Below are 24962 nucleotides of genomic sequence, written 5' to 3' on the forward strand. Positions count from 1 at the left end.
TGGGTTTGCGGAATTTGGGGCGGGGCGGCCTGCGTAACAAGGAAGTCGTTTTCAGGGTGATGGCAGAGAGGGGCAATGCACCCGGGATCCACAGCAGGCCTGGGCTTTTACGGTTTGGGCTGGGGCGGTCTACGTTACAATGAAGGCGTTTTTGGGTTGATGGCGGAGAGGCGCAAAAAACCCAGGGCCCGTAGCAGGTCTCGGTTTGCAGAATTTGGGCGGGGGCGGCCTACATTACAAGGAAGCCGTTGTCGGGATGATGCAGAAAGGGGCAACGGTCCCCAGGCTCACAGTGGGCATGGGATTTGCGGAATTTGTGCGGGGGTGGCTTGTGTCACAAGGAAGCCGTTGTCGGGATGACAGAGGAGAGGGGCAACGGACCCCGGGCCCGTAGCAGGCCTAGGTTTGCGGAATTTGGGTGGGAGCGGCCTGCGTCACAAGGAAGCCATTGTTAGGGTGACGGCGGAGAGGGGCAGCAGACCCAGGGCCTGCAGGAGGCCTGGGTTTGCAAGGTTTGAGCGGGGGCTTCCTATGTTAAAATGAACCCGTTGTCGGGGTGACAGCAGAGAGGGGAAACGGTCCCCAGGCTCGCAGCGGGCCTGGTTTTGTGGAATTAAGGTGAGGGCGGCCTGCGTCACAATGAACCCGTTGTCAGGGTGACGGCTAAGAGGGGCAATGAACCCAGGGCCCGCAGCAGGCCTGGGTTTGCAAGGTTTGGGCGGGGGCGGTCTGCGTCAATATGAACCTGTTGTCGGGGTGACGGAGGAGAGGGGCAACAGACCCCGGGCGCTTAGCAGGCCTAGGTTTGCGGAATTTGGGCGGGGGCGGCCTGCGTCACAAGGAAGACGTTGTTGGGGTGACCGCCGAGAGGGGCAATAGACCCAGGGCCCGCAGCAGGCCTAGGTTTTCGGAATTTGGGCGGGGGCGGCTTGCGTTACATGGAAGCCATTGTCGGGGTGACGACAGAGAGGGGCAACGGACCCAGGGACTGAAGCAGGCGTGGGTTTCCAAGGTTTGGGCGGGGGCAGCGTGTGTCAGAATGAACCCGTTTTTGGGGGTGACGGCGGAGAGGGGCAAAAAACCTCGGGATTGCAGCAGGCCTGGGTTTGCAAGGTTTGGGTGGGGACGGCCTGCGTCACAATGAAGCTGTTGTTTGGGTGACAGCGGAGAAGGGGAACGGTCTCAGGGGTAGCAGCAGGCCTGGGTTTGCATGGTTTGGGCTGGAGCGGCCTGCGTTAAAATGAAGCTGTTTTCGGGGTGATGGCAGAGAGGGACAACGGTCCCCAGGCTCGCAGCGGGCCTGGTTTTGTGGAATTAAGGTGGGGGCGACCTGCGTCACAATGAACCCGCTGTCGGGGTGACGGCTAAGAGGGGAAAGGTACCCAGCGTCCGCAGGAGGCCTGGGTTTGCAACGTTTAGGCAGGGGCAGCCCGCGTCACAGTGAACCCTTTCTCAGGGTGACGGCGGAGAGAGGCAACGGTCCCCGGGCCCGCAGCGGGCCTGGGTTTCCGAAATGTGGGAAGGGGTGGCCGGCGTCAGAATGAAGCCGTTGTCGGAGTGACGGGGGAGAGGGGCAAAAAAACCTGGGCCCGCAGCAGGCCTGGGTTTGTAAGGCTTGGGTGGGGGCAGCCTGTGTCACAATGAACCCGTTGTTGGGGTGAAAGCGGAGAGGGGCAACAGACCCCGTACCCGTAGCAGGCTTGGGTTTGCGGAATTTGGCCAGTGGTGGCCTGCATCACAAGGAAACGGTTGTTGGGGTGACGGCGGAGAGAGGCAACGGACACAGGGACCGCAGCAGGTGTGGGTTTGCGGAATTTGGGCGGGGGCGGCCTGCGTCACAATGAACCCGTTCTTGGGGTGATGGCGGAGAGGGGCAACGGACCCCGGGCCCGTACCTGGCCTGGGTTTTCAAGTTTTGGGCGGGGGCGCCCTGCGTCACAATGAACCCATTGTCGGAGTGACGGCGGATAGACGCAACGGTCCCCAGGTTCGCAGCAGGCCTGGGTTTGCAAGGTTTGGGTGGGGACGGCCCGCGTCACAATGAAGCTGTTGTCGTGGTGACAGCAGAGAGGGGCAACGGACTCAAGGCCCGTAGTAGGCCTGGGTTTTCAAGGTTTGGGCGGGGGCGGCCTGCGTCACAATGAAACCGTTGTCAGCGTGACAGCGGAGAGGGGCAACATACCCAAGGCCCGCGGCTAGCCTGGGTTAGCCAAATTTGGGCGGGGGCGGCCTGCGTCACAGGGAAGTCATTGTCGTGGTGACGGCGAAAAGGGGCAACAGACCCTGGGCCCACAGTAGGCCTGTGTTTGCAAGGTTGGAGCGGGGGCGACCTGCGTCACAATGAACCCGTTGATGGAGCGACGGCGGAGAGGGTCAACGGACCCAGGGCCCGTAGCAGGCATGGGTTTTCAAGGTTTGGGCTGGGACGGCCTGCTTCACAATGAACTTGTTGTTGGAGTGACGGCGGAGAGGGGCAACAGTCCCAGGGCCCGCAGTAGGTCTGTGCTTGCAAGGTTTGGTCAGGGGTGGCCTGTACCACAATGAACCGGTTGTCGGGGTGATGGCGGAGAGGGGCAACGGACTCCGGGCGAGTAGTAGGTCTGGGTTTTCTGAATTTGGGAGGGGGCGGCCTGCGTCACAACGAAGCCGTTGTCGGGGTGATGGTGGAGAGGGATAACAGTCCCCAGGCTCGCAGCGGACCTGGTTTTGCGGAATTTGGTCGGGCGCGGCCTGCGTTACAGCGAAGTTGTTGTCGGGGTGATGGCGGAGAGGGGCAACAACTTAGGGCCCGAAGCAGGCCTGGGTTTGTAAGGTTTGGACGGGGGCTTCCTGCGTCACAATGAACCCGTTGTCAGGGTGACGGCGGAGAGGGGTAACAGACCCAGGGCCCGTAGCAGGCCTGGGTTTGCAGAATTTGGGCTGGGGGCGGCCTCCGTCACAAGGAAACCGTTGTCTGGTTTACAACGGAGAGGGACTACAGACCCAGGGCCCGTAGCAGGCCTGGGTTTGCGGAATTTGGCCGGGTGCGACCTGCGTCCGAATGAACCTGTTGTCGGGGTGACGGCGGAGAGGGGCAACGGACTCCGGGCGAGTAGCAGGTCTGGGTTTGCCGAATTCGGGCGGGGGCGGCCTGCGTCACAAGGAAGCCGTTGTAGGGGTTATGACGAAGAGGGATAACAGTCCCCAGGCTCGCAGCGGGCCTGGTTTTGCGGAATTTGGGCGGGGGCGGCCCGCGTTACAATGAAGTCGTTGTCGGTGTGACGGCGGAGAGGGGCAACGGACCCTGGGCCTGCAGTGGGCCTGGGTTTGCGGTGTTTGGTCAGGGGCGGCCTATGTCACAAGGAAGCCGTTCTCGGGGTGACGGCGGAGAGGGGCAACGGACCCAGGGCCCACAGCAGGACTGGGTTTGCAAGGTGTGGGCTTGGACGGCCTGCATCAGAATGAAGCTGTTGTCGGAGTGACGGCGGAGAGGTGCAAAAAATCTGTGGCCGGAGTGCACCTGGTTTTGCCGGGTTTGGGCAGGGGCGGCTTCGGTCACAATGAACCCGTTGTCGGGGAAAGGGAGTAGAGGGGCAACTGACCCCGGGCTTGCCGCGGGCCTGGGTTTGCGGAATTTGGGTGTGGACGACCTGCGTCACAGAGAAGTCGTTGTCGGGGTGACGTTGGAGAGTTGCAAAAAACACCGGGCCCGCAGGAGGCCTGGGTTAACAAGGTTTAGTCAGGAGCAGCCTGTGTCACAATGAACCTGTTGTCGGGGTGATAGCGGAGAGGGGCAACGGTCCCCAGCCTCGCAGTGGGCCTGGGTTTGCGGAATTTGGGCGGGGGCAGCCTGCGTCACAGGGAAGTCATTGTCGGGGTGACGGCGAAGAGGGACAACAGACCCAGGGCACACAGTAGGCATGTGTTTGCAAGGTTTTGGCGGGGACGGGCTGTGTCACAATGAAACCGTTGTCAGGGTTGACGACCGAGAGGGGCAACAGACTCCGGGCGCTCAGCAGGCCTGGGTTTGCGGAATTTAGGCGGGGGCGGCCTGCGTCACAATGAAGCCATTGTCGGTGTGACGTCGGAGTGGGGCAACGGACCCTGGGCCGCAGCGGGCCTGGGTTTGAGGCGTTTGGCAGGGGGCAGCCTGCGTGACAAGGAACCCGTTGTCGGGGTGACGACGGAGAAGGGCAACAAACCCCGGGCCCTCAGCAGGCGTGGGTTTTCAAGGTTTTGGCGGGGGCAGCGTGCGTCAAAATGAACCCGTTGTCGGGATGACGATGGAGAGGGACAAAAAACCCAGTGCCCGCAGCGGGCCTAGGTTTGCGGAATTTGGGTGGGGGCGGCCTGTGTCACAGGGAAGTCGTTGTTTGGGTGACGACGGAGAGGGGCAACGGTCCCCAGGCTAGCAGCGGGCCAGGGTTTGCGGAATTTGGTTGGGGGCGGACTGCGTCACAGGGAAGTAGTTGTCGGAGTGATGGCGGAGAGGTTAATAAAACACCGTGCCCGCAGCAGGCCTGGGTTTACAAGGTTTGGGCGGGGGCGGCCCACGTCACAATGAATCGGTTTTCAGTGTAGCAAGGGAGAGGGGCAACTGATCCCGGGCCCGTAGCAGACCTGGGTTTTCGGAATTTGGCTGGGGGCGGCCTACGTCACAAGGAAGCCGTTGTCAGGGTGACGATGGAGAGGGGCAATGGTCCCGAGGCTGGCAGTGTGGCCTGGGATGCGGAATTTGGGTGAGGGCGGCCTGCGTAACAGGGAAGTCGTTGTCGGGGTGATGGTGGAGAGGGGCAAAAAACACTGGGTCCACAGCAGGCCTGGGTTTTCAAGGTTTGGTCAGGGGCTGCCTGTGTCACAATGAACCCGTTGTCAGGGTGACAGCGGAGAGGGGCAACAGACCCAAGGTCCACAGCAGGCCTGGGTTTGCAAAGTTTGGGCGGGGACGGCTTGCGTCACATTGAAGCCGTTGTCGTGGTGACGGTGGAGAGGGGCAACGAAGCCCGGGCCCGTAGCAGGCCTGGGTTTGCGGAATTTGGGCAGGGGCGGCCAGCTTCACAGGGAAGTCGTTGTCGGAGTCACGGAGGAGAGGGGCAACATACCCAGGTCCCGCAGCAGGCCAGGGTTTTCAAGGTTTGGGCGGGGGCGGCCTGCGTCACAATGAAGCTCTTGTCGGGGTTACAGCAGAGAGGGGCAATAGACCCCGGACCTGTAGCAGGCCTGGGTTTGCGGAATTTAGGCGGGGACGGCCTACATCACAAGGAAGTCGTTGTCGGAGTGACGGAGGAGAGGGGCAACAGACCCATGGCCCACAGCAGGCCTGGGTTTGCAAGGTTTGGACAGGGGCGGCCTGCATCACAAGAAAGCCGTTGTCGGGGTGACGACGGAAAGGGGCAAGGGACCCAGGGCCCGCAGCAGGCCTGGGTTCGCAAGGTTTGAGCGTGGGCGGCCTGCATCACAATGAACCCGTTGTCAGGGTGACGGCAGAGAGGGGCAACGGACCCAGGGTCCGCAGCAGTCCTGCTTTTGCAAGGTTTGGTCGGGGCTGCCTGCCTCACAAGGAAGCCTCTGTCGGTTTGACGGCGGAGAGGGGCAAGGGACCCAGGGTCTACAGCAGGCCTGGGTTTGCAAGGTTTGGGCAGGGCCGGCGTGCGTCACAATGAACCCATTGTCTGGGTGACGGCAGAGAGGGGCAAAAGACCCTGGGCCCATAGCAGGCCTGGGGCTGCAAGGTTTTGGTGGTGGTGGCATGCGTCACAATGAACCCGTTGTCAGGGTGACAGCGGAGAGGGGCAACGGAACCAGGGCATGCAGCACGCCTGGGTTTTTAAGGTTTGGTCGGGGGCGGGATGCGTCACAGGGAAGTCGTTGTCTCAGTTACGGCTGAGAGGGGCAAGAGACCCAGGGCCCGCAGTAGGCCTGGGGCTGCAAGGTTTGAGCGGGGACTGCCTGTGTCAGAATGAACCCGTTGTCGAGGTGACGGTGGAGAGGGGCAACGGTCCCCATGCTCGCAGCAGGCCTGGGTTTGCGGAATTTGGGCAGAGGCAGCCTGCGTCACAAGGAAGTCACTGTCGGGGTGACAGCGGAGATAGTCAAAAAACCCCAGGCCCGTAGCAGGCCTGGGATTGCAAGGCTTGGGCGGGGGGGGCCTGCGTCACAATGAACCTTTTGTTGGGGTTACGGTGGAGAGGGGTAAAGGCCCCCATGCCTGTAGCGGGCCTGGGTTTGCGAAATTTTTCCAGGGGCGCCCTACGTCACAAGGAAGCCGCTGTTGGGGTGACGGATAACAGGGGTAACAGACCCAGGGCCCGCAGCAGGCCTGGGTTTTCAAGGTTTGGGCGAGGGTGGCCTGCGTCACAATGAACCCGTTGTCGAGGTAACGGTGGAGAGGGGCAACGGACCCCGGGCCCGTAGCAGGCCTGTTTTTGCGGAATTTGGGAGGGGGCGGCCTACGTCACAATTAACCCGATGTCGGGGTGACAGCGGAGAGGGGCAACGTTCCGCAGGCTCGCAGCAGGCCTGGGTTGGCAAGGTTTGGTCAGGGGAGACCTGTGTAACAAGGAAGCCATTGTCGGGGTGACGGCAGAGAGGGGCAACGGTCCCAAGGCCCGCAGCAGGCCTGGGTTTGCAAGGTTTGGGCGGGGGCGGCCTGCGTAACAAAGAAGCCGTTTTCGAGGTGACGGCAGAGAGTGGCAACGGTCCCCAGACTCCCAGCGGGCCTGGGTTTCTGGAATTTAGGCGGGGGCAGCCTGAGTCACAGGGAAGTTGTTCTCGGGGTGACGGCGGAGAGTCGCCACAGATCGAGGTCCAGCAGCAGGTCTGGTTTGTAAGGTTTGGGTAGGGGCGGTTTGTGTCACAATGTACCCTTTGTTGGGGTGACAGCGGAGAGGGGCAAAAAACCCAGGGCCCGTAGCAGGCCTGGGTTTGCAGAATTTTGGCGGGGGCACCCTACGTCACAAGGAAGCCGTTGTCGGGGTGACACGGGGAGGGGCAACGGACCCAGGGCCCGCAGTAGGCGTGGGTTTGCAAGATTTAGGCGGGAGGGGCGTGCGTTACAATGAACCAGTTTTTGGGGTGATGACGGAGAGGGGAAAAAAGCCCCTGGCTTGTAGCAGGCCTGGGTTTGCAAGGTTTGGGCGGGGGCGTCCTTCCTCACAATGAACCCGTTTTCGGGGTGACAGCAGAGAAGGGCAACGGACCCAGGGCATGCAGCAGACCTGTGTTTGCAAGGTTTGCGCGGGGGCCGCCTGTGTCACAATGAACCCGTTCTCGAGGTGACGATGGAGAGGGGCAACGGTCCCCAGGTTCGCAGCGGGCCTGGTTTTCCGGAATTTGGGCGGGGGCGGCCTGCATCACAGGGAAGTCGTTGTCGGGGAGACGGCAGGGAGGGGCAAAAAATACCGGGCCCGTAGCAGGCCTGGGTTTTCAAGGTTTGGGCGGGGGTCACCATGAAGCTGTTGTCGTGACGGCGGAGAGGGGCAAGGGACGCAGGTACTGAAGCAGGCGTGGTTCTGAAAGTTTTGGGCGCGGCCGGCATCCGTCACAGTGAACTCGTTGTTGGGGTGATGACGGAGAGGGAAAAAAAACCCTGGGCCCGAAGCAGGCCTGGGTTTGCAAGGTTTGGGCTGGGGCCGCCTGCGTCAAAGGGAATTAGTTGTTGGGGTGACGGCAGAGAGGGGCAATGGACCCAGGGTCTGCAGAAGGCCTGGGTTTCCAAGGTTTGAGCGGGGCGATCTGCCTCACAATGAACCCGTTGTCGGGGTGACGGCAGAGAGGGACAAGGGACCCAGGGTCTGCAGCAGGGCTGGGTTTGCGGAATTTGGGCGGGGGCGGCATGTGTGTCAATGAATCCATTGTCGGGGTGACGGCGGAGAGGAGCAACATACCCCGGGCCTGTAGCAGGAGTGGGTTTGCAGAATTTGGGCTTGGACGGCCTGCGTCACAAGGAAGCTGTTGTCGGGGTGACGACAGAGAGGGGCAACGGTCCGCAGGCTCGCAGCGGGCCTGGGTTTGTGGAAGTTTGGCGGAGGCGGCCTGCGTCGCAAGGAAGCCGTTTTTGGGGTGACGGCAGATAGGGGCAACGGTCCCCAGGCTCGCAGCAGGCCTGGATTCTGGAATTTAGGCGGGGGCGGCCTGAGTCACAGGGAAGTCGTTGTTGGGGTGACGGCGGAGAGGAACAACGGACCCAGGTCCCGCAGCAGGCCTGGTTTGCAAGATTTGGATGGAGGCGGCCTGTGTCACAAGGTACCCTTTGTTGGGGTGACGGCGGAGAGGGGCAACGGACCCTGGGCCCGTAGCAGGCCTGGGTTTGTGGAATTTGGGCAGGGGCGGCCACCGTCACAATGAAGCCGTTGTCGGAGTGATGGGGGAGAGGGGCAATGGACCCCGGACCAGTAGCCGGCCTAGGTTTTCGGAATTTGGGCGGGGGCGGCATGTGTCACAAGGAAGCCGTTGTCGGGGTGACAGCAGAGGGGCAATGGACTAGGGCCCACAGCAGGTGTGAGTTTGCAAGGTTTGGGCTGGGGTGGCGTGCATCACAATGAACCCGTTTTTGGGGTGACCGCGGAGAGGGGTAAAAAACCGCGGGCCCGCAGTAGGCCTGGGTCTGCAAGGTTTTCGCGGGGGCGGCCTGCGTCACAATGAAACGGTGATCGGGGTTTCGGCGGAGAGGTACAACGGATCCCGGGCCCGTAGCAGGCCTGGGTTTTCGGAATTTGTGCGGGAGCGGCCTGCGTAACACAGAAGTCCTTGTCGGGGTGACGGCGGAGAGGGGCAAAAAACACCGGGACCGCAGCAGGCCTGGGTTTTCAAGGTTTGGTCAGGGACGGCCTGTGTCACAATGAACCTGTTGTCAGGGTGTCGGAGGAGAGGGGCAACGGACCCCGGGCCCTTAGCAGGCCTGGGTTTGCAGAATTTGGGCGCAGGCGGCCTGTGTCACAGGGAAGTCTTTGTCGGGACGACGACGGAGAGGGGCAACAGACCCATGGCCCACAGAAGGCCTGGGTTTGCAAGGTTTGGGCGGTAGCTTCCTGTGTCAAAATGAACCCGTTGTCGGGGTGACAGCAGAGAGGGGAAACGGTCCCCAGGCTTGCAGCGGGCCTGGTTTTGTGGAATTAAGGCGGGGGCGTCCTGCATCACAATGAACCTGCAGTCGGGTAGACAGCTAAGAGGGGAAAATTACCCAGGTTCGCAGCAGGCCTGGGTTTGCGGAATTTGGGCGGCGACGGCCTGCATCACAAGGAAGCCGTTGTCGGTTGACGGAAGAGAGGGGCAACGGACCCCGGGCCCGTAGCAGGCCTAGGATTGCGGAATTTGGGCGGGGGCGGCCGGAGTCACAGGGAGGTCGTTGTCGCGATGACACGGGAGTGGGGCAAAAAACACCAGGCCCGCAGCAGACCTGGGTTTGCAAGGTTTGGTCAGGGGCAGCCTGTGTCACAATGAACCCGTTGTCGGTGTTACAGCGGAAAAGGGCAAAGGTCCCCAGGCTCGCAGAGGGCCTGGGTTTGCGGAATTTGGGCGGAGGCGGCCTGCGTCACAGGGAAGTCGTTGTTGGGGTGACGGCGGAGAGGAGCAACGGACACAGGGCCCGCAGCAGGACTGGGTTTGCAAGGTTTGGGCGAGGTCGGCATGTGTCACAATGAAGCTGTTGTCGGGGTGACGGTGCAGAGCATCAACGGACTCCGGACCCGAAGCAGGCCTGGGTTTTTGGAATTTGGGTGGGGGCGACCTACGTCACGATGAACCCGTTGTCGGGGTGACAGTGGAGAGGGGCAACGTTCCCCAGGCTCGCAACGGGCCTGGGTTTGCAAGGTTCGGTCAGGGGCGACCTGTGTCACAATGAACCCGTTGTCGGGCTGACGGTAGAGAGGTTTACAGGTTCCAAAGCCTCTAGCGGGATGGGGTTTGCAAGGTTTGGGCGGGGGCGGCCTGCGTCACAAGGAAGCCGTTGTCGGGGTGACGGCGGAGAGGGGCAACAGTCCCCAAACTTGCAGCAAGCCTGGGTTTGCAAGGTTTGGGCGGGGGCGGCCTACGTCACAGGAAGTCGTTGTCGGGGTGACGGCGGAGAAGGGCAACAGACCCACGGCCCGTAGCAGGCCTGGTTTTGCAAGGTTTAGTAAGGGACAGCCTGTGTCACGATGAACCCATTGTCGGGGTGACATCGGAGTGGGGCAACGGTCTCCCGGCTCGCAGTGGTCCTGGGTTTGGAGAATTTGGGCGAGGGCGGCCTGCGTCACAGGGAAGTCATTGTCGGGGTGGCGGCGAAGAGGAGCAACACACCCAGGGCCCGCAGTAGGCCTGGGTTGTGGAACTTGGGCGTGGATGGCCTGCGTCCCAAGGAAGCCTTTGTCGGGGTGACGGCAGAGAGGGGCAACGGACCAGGGCCCGCAGCAGGCCTCGGTTTGCAAGGTTTGGGCGGAGGCTTCCTGCATCACAATGAACCTGTTTTCGGGTTGACAGCGGAGAGATGCAAGGGACCCAGGGCCCGCACTAGCCGTGGGTTTGCAAGGTGTTGGCGGTGGCAGCCTGCGTCACAATGAACCCGATGTTGGGGTGATGATGGAGAGGGAAAAAAACCCCGTGCCCACAGCAGGCCTGGATTTGCAAGATTTGGGCGGGGATGCTCTTGTCACAATGAACCCGTTGTCGGGGTGATGGCGGAGAGGGGCAACGGTCCGCAGGCTCACACTAGGCCTGGGTTTGCGTAATTTCGGCCCGGGCAGCCTGCGTCACAGGGAAGGTGTTCTCGGGGTGACGGCGGAGAGTCGCAACGGACCCACGGTCCGGAGCAGGCCTGGGTTTGCGGAATTTGGCTGGGGGCAGCCTGCGTCAAAGGGAAATCGTCGGGGTGACGGCGGAGAGGTGGAAAAAAACCCCGGGCCTGTAGCACGCCTGGGTTTTCAAGGTTTGGTCAGGGGCAGCCTGTGTCACAATGAACCCGTTGTTGGGGTGACATCGGAGAGGGGTAACGGTCCCCAGGCTCGCAGCGGACTTGGGTTTGCAGAATTTAGGCGGGGGTGGCCTGTGTCACAAGGAAGTTGTTGTTGGGGTGACGGCGCAGAGGGGCCACAGACCCAGGGCCCGCAGGAGGCCTGGGTTTGCAAGGTTTGGGTGGGGCGGGCTCCGTTACAATGAAGCTGTTGTGGGGTGATGGCGGAGAGGGACAACGGACCCAGGGCCTGCAGCGAGCCTGGGTTTGCGGGGTTTGTTAGTGGGCGGTCTACGTCACAAGGAAGCCGTTGTTGGCGTGACGACGGAGAGGGGCAACGGACCCCGGGCCTGTAGCAGACCTAGGTTTGTGCAATTTGGGCAGGGGCGACCTGCGTCACAGGGAAATGTTGTCGGGATGACGGTACAGAGGTGCAAAAAATCCCGGGCCCACAACAGACTTGGATTTTCAAGGAATGGTCAGGGGCGGCCTGTGTCAGAATGAACCCATTGTCGGGGTTATGGCGAGAGGGACAACGGACCCAGGGCCTCCAGTAGGCCTGGGTTTGCAAGATTTGGTCAGGGGCGGCTTGTGTCACAATGAACCCATTGTCGGGGTGACGGCGCAGAGGGGTAACGGTCCCCAGGCCTGTATCGGGCCTGGGTTTGCCGAAATTGGGCGGGGGCGGCCTGCGTCACAATGAACCCGCTGTCGGGGTGATGGCGGAGAGAGGCAAAGGACCCGGTGCCTGCAGCAGGCCTGGGTTTGCTAGGTTTGCGGGGGGGCGGCCTGCGTCACAAGGAAGCCGTTGTCGGGGTGATGGCAAAGAGGGGCAATAGTCCGCAGGCTCGTAGCGGGCCTGGGTTTGCGAATATGGGCGGGGGCAGCCTGTGTTACAGCGAAGTCATTGTCGGGGTGACGGCGGAGAGGGACAAAGGACCCCGGGCCCATAGCAGGCGTGGGTTTTCAAGGTTTGGTCAGGGGCAGCCTGCATCACAATGAACCCGTTGTCGGGGTTACGGCAGAGAGGGGAAAAAAACCCCGGGCCCGCAGCATGTCTGGGTTTGTGGAATTTAGGCGGGGGCGGCCTGCGTCACAAGGAAGCCGTTGTCGTGGTGACGGCAGAGAGAGGCAAAGGACCCGGTGCCCGCAGCAGGCCTGGGTTTGCTAAGTTTGGGCGGGGGCGGCCTGCGTCATAATGAACCCGTTGTAGGGGTGACAGAGGAGAGGGGCAACGGACCCAGGGTCTGTAGCAGTCCTGGGTTTTCAAGGTTTTGTCAGGGGCAGACTGTGTCACAATCAACCCGTTGCTGGGGTGACAGAAAAGCGGGACAACGGACCCAGGGCCCTCAGCAGGCATGGGTTTGCAAGGTTTGGGCGGGGGTGGCCTTCGTAACAATGAACCTGTTGTCAGGGTGATGGCGGAGAGGGACAACGGACCCAGGGCCCGCAGCAGGCGTGGGTTTGCAAGGTTTGGTCGGGGGCGGCCCGCTTTACAATGAACCTGTTGTCGTGGTGACGGTTGAGAGGGGCAATGGACCCCGGGCACGTAGCAGGCCTGGCTTTGCGGAATTTGGGCGGAGGGGGCCTGAGTCACAATGAACCCGCTGTCGGGGTGACGGCGAAGATGGTTACCGGTTCCCAGGCCTGTAGAGGGCCTGGGTTTGCAGAATTTGGGTGGGGACGGCCTGCGTCACAGGGAAGTCGTTGTCGGGGTGACGACGGGGAGGGGCAATGGACCAACTGCCAGCAGGAGGCCTGGGTTTGCAAGGTTTGGGCGGGGGCGGCCTGCGTCACAATGAACATGAGGTCAGGGTTACATTGGAGAGAGGCAACGGACCCAGGGCCCGCAGCGGGCGTGGGTTTGCGGGGTTTGAGCAGGGGCCGGCTGCGTAACAAGGAACCCGTTGTCGGGGTTACAGCGGAGAGGGGCAAAAGACCCAGGGCCTGCAGCAGGCATGGTTTGCAAAGTTTTGGCGGGGGCGGCCTGCGTCACAATAAAACTGTTGTCGGGGTGAAGACGGAGAGGGGCAACGTACTACGGGCCCATAGCAGGCCTGGGTTTGCGGAATTTGGGCGGGGGCGGCGTGCGTCACAATGAACCCGTTGTCAGGGTGACGGCAGAGAGGGGTAAAAAAACCCGGGCCCGCAGCAGGACTGGGTTTTCAAGCTTTGGTCAGGAGCAGCCTCTGTCATAATGAACCCGTTGTCGGGGTGACGGCGGAGAAGGGCAACTGTCCCCAGGCTCGCAGCAGGCCTGGGTTTGCAGAATTTTGGTGGGGGCGGTCGGCGTCACAAGGAAATCGTTGTCGAAGTGACGGCGGAGACTGGCAACGGTCCCCTGGCTTACAGCGAATCTGGGTTTTCGGAATTTGGGCGGGGGTGACCTGCGTCACAGGGAAGTCTTTGTCGGGGTGATGGCGGAGAGGGGCAACGGACCCAGGGTCCGCAACAGGTTTGTGTTTGCAAGGTTTGGGCGGGGGCGGCCTGCGTCACAATGAACCCGTTGTCGGGGTGACGGCGGAGAGGGGCAACGGTCCCCAGGCTCGCAGCTGACCTGAGTTTTCTGAATGTGGGCGGGGGTGGCCTGCGTCCCAATGAACCTGTTGTCGGTGTGACAGTGGAGAGGGGCAACGGACACAGGCCCCGCAGCAGGCCTTGGTTTACGTAATTTGGGTGGGGGCGGCCTGCGTCACAAGGAAGTCGTTGTCTGGGTGACGGCAGAGAGGGGCAAAAAAAAGCTAACCCGCAGTAGGCCTGGGTTTTCAAGGTTTAGTCAGGGGCGTCCTGTGTCACAATGAATCCGTTGTCAGGGTGATAGCGGAGAGCGGCAACGGTCCCCAGGTTCGTTGATGGCCTGGGTTTGCAAAATTTGGGCGGGGGCGGGCTGCATCACAGGGAAGTTGTTGTTGGGGTGACGGCGGAGAGGGGCAACGAACTCAGGGCCCGCAGCAGGCGTGGGTTTGCAAGGTTTGGGCGGAGGCCGCCTGCATCACAATGAACCGGTTGTCAGGGAGACAGACGAGAGGAGCAACGGACCCAGGGCCTGCAGCAGGCCTGTGTTTGCAAGGTTTGGGTGGTGGCGGCCTGCGTCACAAGGAACCTGTTGTCGGGGCGACGGCGGAGAGGGGCAAAAAACCCCGGCCCCACAGCAGGCCTGCGTTTTCAAAGTTTGGTCAGGGGCGGCCTGCGTCACAATGAACCCGTTATCGGGTGACGGCGGAGAAGGGAAACGATCCCAGAGCCCCCAGCAGGCGTGGGTTTGCAAGGTTTTGGCGGGGGCGACTTGTGTTAAAATGAACCCGTTGTCGGGGTGACGGAGGAGAGGGGCAACGGACCCCAGGCCCCTAGCAGGCCTGTGTTTGCGGAATTTGGGCGGGGGCGGCCTGCGTCACAAGGAAGCCGCTGGTCGGGGTGACGGCGGAGAGGGACAGTGGACCCAGGAGTGGCAGCAGGCCTGGGTTTGCAATGTTTGAGAGGGGGCGGCCTGTGTCACAGGAAAGTCGTTGTCGGGGTGACGGCGGAGAGGGGCAAAAAACCCCAGGCCCGCAAGAGGCCTGGGTTTGCAAGGTTTGGTCAGGCACAGCCTGTGTCACAATGAACTCCTTGTCAGGGTGACGGCGGAGAGGGGCAACGGACCCAGGGCCCGCAGCAGGCCTGGGTTTGCAAGATTTGGGCGGGGGCGGCCTGCGTCACAATGAATCTGTTGTCAGGGTTGCGGCAGAGAGGGGCAACGGACCCAGGGCCGGCAGCAGGCCTGGGTTTGCAATGTTTGAGCTTGGGCGGCCTGTGTTACAATGAACCCATTGTCGGGGTCACGGAGGAGAGAGGCAACGGGTCCCAGGCTAGGTTTTGGTTGTGGTGACCTGCGTCACAATGAAGTTGTTGTCGGGGTGACAGTGGAGACGGGCAACGATCCCCGGGTTCGCAGCGGGCCTGCGTTTGCGAATTTCACCAGTGGCGGCCTGCGTCACAATGAACCCGTTGTCGGGGTGACGGCGAAGAGGGGCAAAAAACCCGGGGCCCACAGCAGGTCTGGGTTTTCAAAGTTGTCGGGGTGACAGCGGAGACGGGCAACAGACCCAGGGCCCGCAGCAGGCCTGGGTTTGCATGGTTTGGGCGGGAGCGGCTTGCATCACAATGAATCTGTTGTCGGGGTGACAACGGAGAGGGGCCAAAAACCCCAGGCACACAGCGGGCCTGGGCTTGCGGGGTTTGGGCCGGGGCGTCGTGCGTCACAATGAAAGCTTTTTTAGGGTGCCGGCGGAGAGGGGAAAAAAACCCCGCGCCCGCATCAGGCCTGCGTTTGCAAGGTTTGGGCAGGGGCGGGCTGTGTGACAATGAACCTGTTGTCGGGGTGACGGCTAAGAGGGGCAACGGTCCCAGGGGTCCATAGCACGACTGGGTTTGCGGAATTTGGACGGGAGCAGCCTCCGGCACAAGGAAGCTGTTATCGGGGTGACAGCGGAAAGGGGCAACGGACCCAGGGCCCGCAGCAGGCCTTGGTTTGCGGAATTTAGGCGGGGCCGACCTGCGTCACAATGAAGCCATTGTCGGGGTGACGGTGGAGAGGGATAACAGTCCCCAGGCTCGCAGCAGGCCTGGGTTTGCAGAATTTAGGTGTGGCGGCATGCATCACAAAGAACCCGTTTTCGGGGTGACGGCAGAGAGGGGCAACGCTCCCTAGACTCGCAGCGGGTCTAGGTTATCAGAATTTGGTCTTCGGCAGTCGGCATCACAGTGAAGCCGTTCTCGGAGTGACGGCGGAGAGGGATAACGGACCCCAGGCCCGTAGCAGGCCTGGGTTTGGGGAATATGGGCGGGGGCGCCCTGCGTCACAATGAACCTGTTGACAGGGTTACGGCGGAGAGAGGCAACGGACCCCGGGTCTGCAGCGGGCCTGAGTTTATGGAATTTGGCCGGGGGCGGCCTGCGTCACAATGAACCTGTTGTCAGGGTTACGGCGGAGAGGCGCAACGGACACAGGGCCTGTAGCATGTCTGGGTTTGCAATGTTTGAGCGGAGGCGGCCTGTGTTTCAATGAACCCTTTGTCGGGGTGACCGATGAGAGGGACAAAAAACCCCGGGCCGACAGCAGGCCTGGGTTTGCGGAATTTGAGCGGGGGTGGCCTGTGTTACAATGAACCCGTTTTCGGGGTGACGGAGGAGAGGGGCAACGGACCCCAGGCCCGTAGCAGGCCTGGTTTTGCAAAGTTTCGGAGGGGGCGGCCTGCGTCACAAGGAAGCCGCTGTCAGGTTAACAGCAGAGAGGGGCAACGGACCAAGGGCCCGCATCAGGCCTGGGTTTGCAAGGTTTCGGCGGGGCGGCCTGCGTCACAATGAACCCGCTGTCGGGGTTACGGCGGAGAGGGACAACGAACCCAGGGCCCCCAACATGCGTGGGTTTGCAAGGCTTGGGCAGGAGTGGCCTGCGTCACAATGAGCCTGTTGTTGGGGTGACGGGGGAGAGGGACAACGGACCCCGGGCCCGTAGCAGACCTGGGTTTGTAGAATTTGGGCGGGGGCGGCCTGTGTCACAAGGAAGCCATTGTTGGGGTGACGGCGGAGAGGTGAAACGGACCCAGAGAACGCAGCAGGCAGGGGTTTGCAAGGTTTGAGCTTGGGCGGCCTGTGTCACAATGAACCTGTTGTCGGGGTGACGACAGAGAGTGGAAACGGTCCCCAGCCTATCAGCGGGCCTGGGTTTGCGGAATTTGGGCGGGGGCGGCTTACGTTACAAGGAAGCCGTTGTCGGGGTGACGGCAGAGAGGGGCAAGGGACCCAGGGTCCGCAACAGACCTGGGTTTTCAAGGTTTGGGTTGGGGAGGACTGCGTCACAATGAACCTGTTGTCGGGGTGACAGCGGAGAGGGGCAACGGTCCGCAGGCTCGCAGCGGGCCTGGGTTTGTGGAAGTTTGGCGGAGGCGGCCTGCGTCGCAAGGAAGTCGTTTTTGGGGTGACGGCGGAGAGGGGCAATGGACCCCGGGCCCGCAGCGCCTGTGTTTGCACGGTTTGGGCGGGGGCGGCCTGTGTCACAATGAAGCCGTTGTCGGGGTGACGGGGAGAGGGGTAACGTTCCCCAGGCCTGTATCGGGCATGGGTTTGCAGAATGAGGGCGGGGCTGCCTGCGTCACAAGGAAGTCGTTGTCGGGGTTACAGCGGAGAGGCTGGTTTCAGGCTTCGAGCCCGGGTTTTTCAGACTTAGAGTCTGGGTTGCAGACTTCGAGTCTGGTTTTTCAGGCCAAGAGCCGAAAACTTCGTGGCATGTGGGCCTGGGGTTTTTTGCCCCTCTCCGCCGTCACCCCGACAGCAGGTTCATTGTGACGCAGGCCGCCCCCTCCCAAACCTTAAAAACCCACGCCTGCTGCAGGCCCTGGGTCCGTTTCCCCTCTCCACCGTCACCCCGACAATGGCTTCCTTGTGACGCAGTCCGCCTCCGCCCAAACCTTGCAAACCCAAGCCCGCTGCGGGCCCTGGGTTTTTTGCCCCTCTCCGCCGTTACTCCGACAACTGGTTCATTGTAACACAGGCTGCCCCCGCCCAAACCTTTGAAACCCGGGCCTGCTGCGGGTCCTGGGTCCGTTGCACTTCCCCGCCATCACCCCGACAACGGCTTCCTTCTGACGCAGGCTGCCCCGGACAAAACACTTCAAATTCAGGCCCACTGAGGGTAAGGGGTTTTTTGCCCCTGTCTGCCGTCACTCCGACAACTGGTTCATTGTGACACAGGCCGCCCCCGCCCAAACGTTTCAAACCCAGGCCTGCTGCGGGCCCGGGCTTTTTTATCCCCTATCCGCCGTGACCCCAACAACGGCTTCATTGTGACACAGGCCGTCCCCGCCCAAACCTTGCAAACCCAGGCCTGCTGCGGGCCCTGGGTCCCTTGCCCTTCTCCGCTCTAACCCCGACAACAGCTTTACTGTGACGTTTCAAACCCAGGCCTGCTGCGGGCCCGAGGACCGTTGTCCCTCTCCGCCGTCATCCCGACAACGGCTTCCTTGTGACGCAGGCCGCCCCCAGCCTAATTCCCCAAACCCAGGCGTTCTACGGGACAGGGGTCCGTTGCCCCTCTCCACTGACACCCCAACAACAGATTCATTGTGACACAGGCCACCCCTGACCAAATCTTTAAAACCCAGGCCTGCTGCGGTCCTTGGGTTTTTTACCTCTCTCCACCGTCACCCCGATAACAACTTCCCTGTCACGCAGGCCGCCCAGGCTTGCTGCGAGCCTGGGGACCATTGCCCCTCGCCGTCATCACCCCGACAACAGGTTCATTGTAACGCACGCCGCCCCCGCGCAAACCTTGCAAACCCAGGCCTGCGACGGGCCCGGGGTCCGATGCCCCTCTCCGCCGTCACCCCGACAACAGCTTCATTGTGACGCGGGCTGCCCCCGCGCAAATCCTGCAAACCCACGCCTGCTGCAGGTCCTGGGTCTGTTGTCACTCTCCGCCGTCACCCCGACAACGGCTTCATTGTGACACAGGCCGCCCCTGACCAAACCTTGCAAACCGAGGTCCGCTGCGAGCCTGGGGACCGTTGACCCTCTCCGCCATCATTCCAATAACAGGTTCATTGTGAGGCGGGCTGCCCCCGCCCAAACCTTGCAAACCCAGGTCTGCTGCGGACCCTGGGTCCCTTGTCCATCCCCGCCGTCACCCCGACAGCGGGTTCATTGTGATGCAAGCCGCCCCCCCAAACCTTGAAACCCTGGCCTGCTGTGGGCCTGGGGTTTTTTTTCCCCTCTCCGCCATCACCCCAACAACAGGTTCATTGTGACGCAGGCCGCTCCCGCAAAAACCTTGCAAACCCAGGCCTGCTGCGGGTCTTGTGTCTGTTGCCCCTCTCCGCTGTCACGCCGACAACAACTTCCTTGTGACTCGTGGCACACCTGCCCAAACCTTGCAAACTCAGGCCTGCTGCAGGCCCTGGGTCCGTTGCACCTCTTCGCTGTCACCCCGGCAACGGGTTCATTGTGACACAGGCTGCCCCCATCCAAACCTGGAAAACCCAGGCCTGCTGCGGGACCGGTGTTTTTGGCCCCTCTCCACCGTCACCCCGACAACGGCTTCCTTGTGATGCAGGCCGCCCCCGGCCAAACCCCGCAAACCCAGGTCCGATGCTTGCCCAGAGTTTTTTGCCTCTCTCCGCCATCACTCCGACAATGGCTTCATTGTGATGCCGACCGCCCCCGTCCAAATTCCGCAAACCCAGACCGGCTTAAAGCCCGGGGACCGTTTCCCCTCTCCGCCATCACCCCGACAACGGGTTCATTGTGACACAGGTCGCCCCTGACCAAACTGTGAAAACCCAAGCCTGCTGCGGGCCCTGCGTTCGTTGCCCCTGTCCGCCGTCACCCCAACAACTGCTTCCTTGTGACAGAGGCCGCCGCCGCCCAAACCTTGCAAATCCAGGCCTGCTGCGGGCCTTGGGTCTGTTGGTCCTCTCTGCCATCACCCCGACAACGGCTTCCTTGTGACGCAGTCCGCCCACGTCCAAATCTTGCAAACTTGGGCCTTCTACGGCCCTTGAGTCCGTTGCCCCTCTCCATCATTACACCAGAACGGGTTCATTGTGACGCAGGCCGCCCCCGCCCAAACCTTGCAAACGATTCCTGCTGCGGGCCTTGGGTCCGTTGCCCCTCTCCGCCGTCTCTCCAACAACGTTTTCCTTGGAACGCAAGCCGTCCCCAGGCCAGATTCTGCAAACCCAGGCCCGCTGCGGGCCTGGAGACCGTTGCTCCTCTCTGCCGTCAACACGACAACGGGTTCATTGTGACGCAGGCCGACCGTGCCCAAACCCGGCAAACCCAGGCCCGCTCCGGCCCTGGGTTTTTTGCCCCTCTCTGCCGTCACTCCGACAACAGCTTCATTGTGACGCAGGCCGCCCCCGCCCAAACCCCGCAAACCCAGGCCTGCTACGGGTCCGAAGTCCGTTGCCCCTTTCCGCCGTGACCCCGACAACGGCTTCTTTGTGACGCAGGCTGTCCCCGAGCACATCTTGCAAACCCAAGCCTGCTGTAGGCCCTGGGTATGTAGCCCCTCTCCGCCGTCACCCCGAAAACGTCTTCCTTGTGACGCAGTCTGGTCCTGCCCAAATTCCACAAACCCAGGCCCGCTGCGAGCCTGGGGACCGTTGTCCCTTTCCGCCGTCACCCCGACAACGGGTTCATTGTGACACAGGCCGCCCCTGCCCAAACCTTGCAAACCCTAGCCTGTGGCGGGCCTGGGATTTTTTTCTCCTCTCCGTCGTCACCCCAAAAGCGGGTTCATTATGATGCACACCGTCCCCGCCCAAACCTTGCAAACCCACGCCTGCTGCGTGCCCTGTGTCCGTTACCCCTCTCCGCCGTCACCCCAAAAACGGGTTCAGTGCGACGCAGGCCGCCCCCACCCAAATCTTGCAAACCCAAGCCTGCTGTGAGCCCTATGTTCTTTGCTCCTCTCCGTCGTCACCCTGAAAAGGACTTCCCTTTGACGCAGGCCCCACCCGCCTAAATTCCGCAAACCCAGGCCCGCTGCGAACCTGGGGACCGTTTCCCCTCTCCGCTGTCACCGTGACAACAGGTTTATTGTGATGCGGGCCGCCCCTGCCCAAACCTTGCAAACCCAGGCCTGCTGCGGGCCCTGGGTCCGTTGACCCTCTCCGTTGTCACCCTGACAACGACTTCCCTGTGACGCAGGCCGCCCTCGACCAAACCCGGCAAACCGAGGCCCACTGCAGGCCCAGGGTCCGTTGCCCCTCTCTACCGTCACACCGGCAATAGATTTATTGTGACGCAGGCTGCCCCTACCCAAACCGCTCAACCCAGGCCCGCTGCGGGCCCTGGGTCCATTATCCCTCTCCGCCGTCACCACGACAGCAGGTTCATTGTCACTCAGGCTGCCCTTGACCAAATCTTGAAAACCCAGGCCTGCTGCGGGCGCGGGGTTTTTTGCTCTTCTCTGTCGTCACCCCGACAACGATTTCCCTGTGACGCAGCACCTCCCCCCAAACCTTAAAAACCCAGACCTGCTGCGGGCTCTGGATCCGTTGCCCCTCTCCGCTGTCATCCCGACAACAGCTTCCTTGTGACACAGGCCGCCCCTGCCCAAACCTTGCAAACCCAATCCTGTTGCGGGCCCGGGGTTTTTTGCCCCTCTCTGCCATCATCCCGATAACAAATTCCCTGTGACGCAGGTCGCCCCTGCCCACATCCCTCAAACCCAGGCCCGCTGCGGACCCTTCGTCCGTTACCCCTCTCTGCCGTCGCGCCGCCAACTGCTTCAATTTATCGGAGCCCGCCCCACCCAAACCTTGCAAACCCAGGCTAGCTGAAGGCCCTGGGCAGTGGCCGCTCTCCACCGTCACCCCGACAATAAGTTCCCTGTGACGCAGGCCGCCCCCGCCTAAATTCCGTAAACCCAGGTCCGCTGCGAGTCTGGGGACCGTTACCCCTCTCCGCCGTAACCCCAACAACGACTTCCCTGTGACGCAGGCCGCACCCGCCAAAATTTCGCAAACCCAAGCCTACTACGGGCCCGGAATCTGTTGCCCCTCTTCGCCGTCGCCCCGACAACGGATTCCTTGTTACGTAGGCCGCCCTCGACCAAACCCGGCAAACCGAGGCCTGCTGCAGGCCCAGGGTCCGTTGCCCCTCTCTACCGTCACACCGGCAACAGATTTATTGTGACGCAGGCTGCCCCTGCCCAAACCGCTCAAACCCAGGCCCGCTGCAGGCCCGGGTACCGTTGCTCCTGTCCGCTGTCACCCGACAACAGCTTCATTGTGACGCAGGCCCCCCCCGGGCAAACCTTGCAAACCCAGGCCTGCTTCGGGCTCTGGGTGTGTGGCCCCTCTCTGCCGTCACACCGACAACTACTTCCCTGTGACGCAGGTCGCCCCCGCCTAAATTCCGCAAACCTAGGCCTGCTACGGGCCCAAGGTCCGTTGCCCATCTCCGCCGTCACCCCAACAACGTCTTCATTGTGACGCATGCCGCCCTTGCCCAAACCCAGCAAACTCAGGCCCGTTGCAGGCCCGGGGTTTTTTGCCCCTCTCCGACATCAATCCAACAATGGCTTCCTTGATGCAGGCCGCCCCCAGCCAAACCTTAAAAACCCAGGCCTCCTGCGGGCCCTGGGTCCATTGCCCCTCTCCGCCGTCACTCCAACAACGGCTTCCTTGTGACGTAGGCCGCCCCCGCCCAAACCTTGAAAACCCAGGCCTCCTGCGGTGCCTGGGTCCGTTGCCCCTCTCCGTCCTCAACACGAAAACAGGTTGATTGTGATGCAGGCCGCCCCCACCAAAACCTTGCAAACACAGCCCTGCTGCGGGCCCAGTGTCTTTTGCCCCTCTCCGCCGTCACCCCAACAATGACTTCCCTGTGACGTAGGCAGCCCCCGACCAAACCCCGCAAACCCAGGCCCGCTGGAGGCCCAGGGTCCGTTACTCCTCTCTGCCGTCACCCTGAATACAGCTTTAGTGTGATGCAGGCCACCCCGGCAAATACCTCGCAAACCCAGGCCCGCTGGGGGCCCGGGGTTTTTTGCCCCGCTCCGACGTCACTCCGACAACGGGTTCACTCTGACGAAGGCCGCCCCCGCCCAAATTCCGCAAGTCCAGGCCTGCTGCGGGCCCTGAGTCCGTTGCTCCTCTCCGCCATCATCCCGACAACGTGTTCATTGTGACGCAGGCCGCCCCCACCCAAACCTTGCAAACCATGGCCTGCTGCAGGCCCGGGGTTTTTTGACCCTCTCCGCCATCACCCCGACAACGACTTCCCTGTAACGCAGGCCGCCCTCGACCAAACCCGGCAAACCAAGGCCCGCTGCAGGCCCAGGGTCCGTTGCCCCTCTCTACCGTCACACTGGCAATAGATTTATTGTGACGCAGGCTGCCCCTACCCAAACCGCTCAAACCCAGGCCCGCTGCGGGCCCTGGGTCCATTGTCTCTCTCCGCTGTCACCACGACAGCAGGTTCACTGTCATTCAGGCCGCCCCTGACCAAATCTTGAAAACCCATGCCTGCTGCGGGCCCGAGGTTTTTTCCCTTGTCCGTCGTCACTCCGACAACGGCTTCCTTGTGACGCAGGCCGCCCCTGACCAAACCTTGAAAACCAAAGCCTGTTGCGGGCCCGGAGTTTTTTGCCCCTCTCCGCCGTCACCCCGACAACAGCTTCATTGTAATGGAGCTCGCCCCACTCAAACCTTGCAAAACCAGGCCTACTACGGGCCCAGGGTCTGTTGCCCCTCTCCGCCATCACCCTGACAACGGGTTCATTGTGACACAGGCCGCCCGTGACTAAACCTTGAACACCCAGGCCTGCTGCGCGCCCAGTGTTTTTTGCCCCTCTCCGCCGTCACCCCGACAACAGGTTCATTGTGACGCACGCCACCCCCGCCCAAATATTACAAACCCAAGCCTGCTGCGGGTCCATGATCCGTTGCCCCTCTCCGCCGTCACTCCGATAACAACTTCCTTCTGACACAGGCCGCTCCCACCCATACCCCGGAAACCAAGGCCCCTCTGCGGGCCCAGGGTCCGTTGCCCCTTTCCACCATCACCCCTAGAATGGCTTCATTGTGACACACGCCGCCCCCGCCCAAACCTTGCTAACCCAGGCTTGCTGCAGACCCTGGGTCTCTTGCCCCTCTGTGCCGTCACCCCAACAGCGGGTTCCTTGTAACGCAGGGAGACAAGCCCAAATACTGCAAATCCAGGCCTGCTGCGGGACCTAGGTCCATTGCCCCTCTCCGCCGTCACCCTGACAACGGGTTCATTGTGATGTAGGCCGCCCCCGCCCAAACCTTGCAAACCCACGCCTGCTGCGGGCCCTGGGTCTGTTGCCCCTCTCCGTCGTCACCCCGACAACGACTTCCCTGTGACACAGGCCGCCCCTGCCCGAATTCTGCAAACCCAGGCCTGCTGCAGACCCTGGGTCCGTTTACCCTCTCCGCCGTCATCCCAACAACGTCTTCCTTGTGACGCATTCCACTCCAGAACAAATTCCGTAAACCCAGGCCTGCTGTGGACCCTGGGTTTTTTTCCCATCTCCAGCGTCACTTCGACAACGGGTTCATTGTGACACAGGCCGCCCCTGACCAAACTTTGCAAACCCAGGCCTGCTGCGGGCCCTGGGTCCATTGTCCTTCTCTGCCATCACCCAGACAATGGGTTCATTGCAACACATGCCGCCCCCGCCCAAACCTTGCAAACCTAGGCCTACTGCAGGCCCTGGGTATGTTGCCCTCTCCGCCGTCACCCCGACAACGGCTTCCTTGTGACGCAGGCCGCCCCCGCCAAATTTCCACAAACCCAAGCCTCCTACGCGTCCGGGGTCCGTTGCCCCTCTCCGCCGTCACCCCGACAACAGCTTCCTTGTGATGCAGGCCGCCCCTGACCAAATTTCGCAAACCCAGGCCTTCTACGGGCCCTGGGTCTGTTGCTCCCCTCCGCCGTCACCCCGAGAACGGCTTCCTTGTGACGCATGCCGCCCTTGCCCAAATTCCGCAAACCCAGGCCCTTTGTGGGCACGGGGTTTTTTGCCCCTCTCCGACGTCAACCCAACAATGTCTTCCTTAAGACACAGATCTCCCTGCCCAAACCTTGCAAGCCCAGGCCTGCTGCGGGCCCTGGTTCTGTTGCCCCTCTCCGCCGCCACCATGACAACGGCTTCCTTGTGATTCAGGCCACCCCCGCCAAAATTCCTCAAACCCACGCCTGCTACGGGCCCCGGGTCCGTTGCCCCTCTCCTCCGTCACCCCGACAACAGCTTCATTGTGACGCCGGCCACCCCTGCCCACATTCCGCCAACCCAGGCCTGTTGCAGGCCCAGGGTCCATTGCCCCTCTCCACCGTCAACCTGATAACGACTTCCTTGTGACACAGGCCGCCCCTGCCCAAACCCCACAATCCCAGGCCTGCTGCAGGCCTTGGGTCTGTTTCTCCTCTCCGCTGTCACCCCGAGAACGACTTCCTTGTTGCGTGGTCAGCCCCAACCCAAATTCCGCAAACGCAAGCCCGCTGCGATCCTGGGGACTGTTTCACCTCTCTGCCGTCACCCCGACAACGG

This window comes from Colius striatus, unplaced genomic scaffold (genome assembly GCF_028858725.1).
Source record: "Colius striatus isolate bColStr4 unplaced genomic scaffold, bColStr4.1.hap1 scaffold_44, whole genome shotgun sequence".
In the NCBI taxonomy this organism is placed as follows: Eukaryota; Metazoa; Chordata; class Aves; order Coliiformes; family Coliidae; genus Colius; species Colius striatus.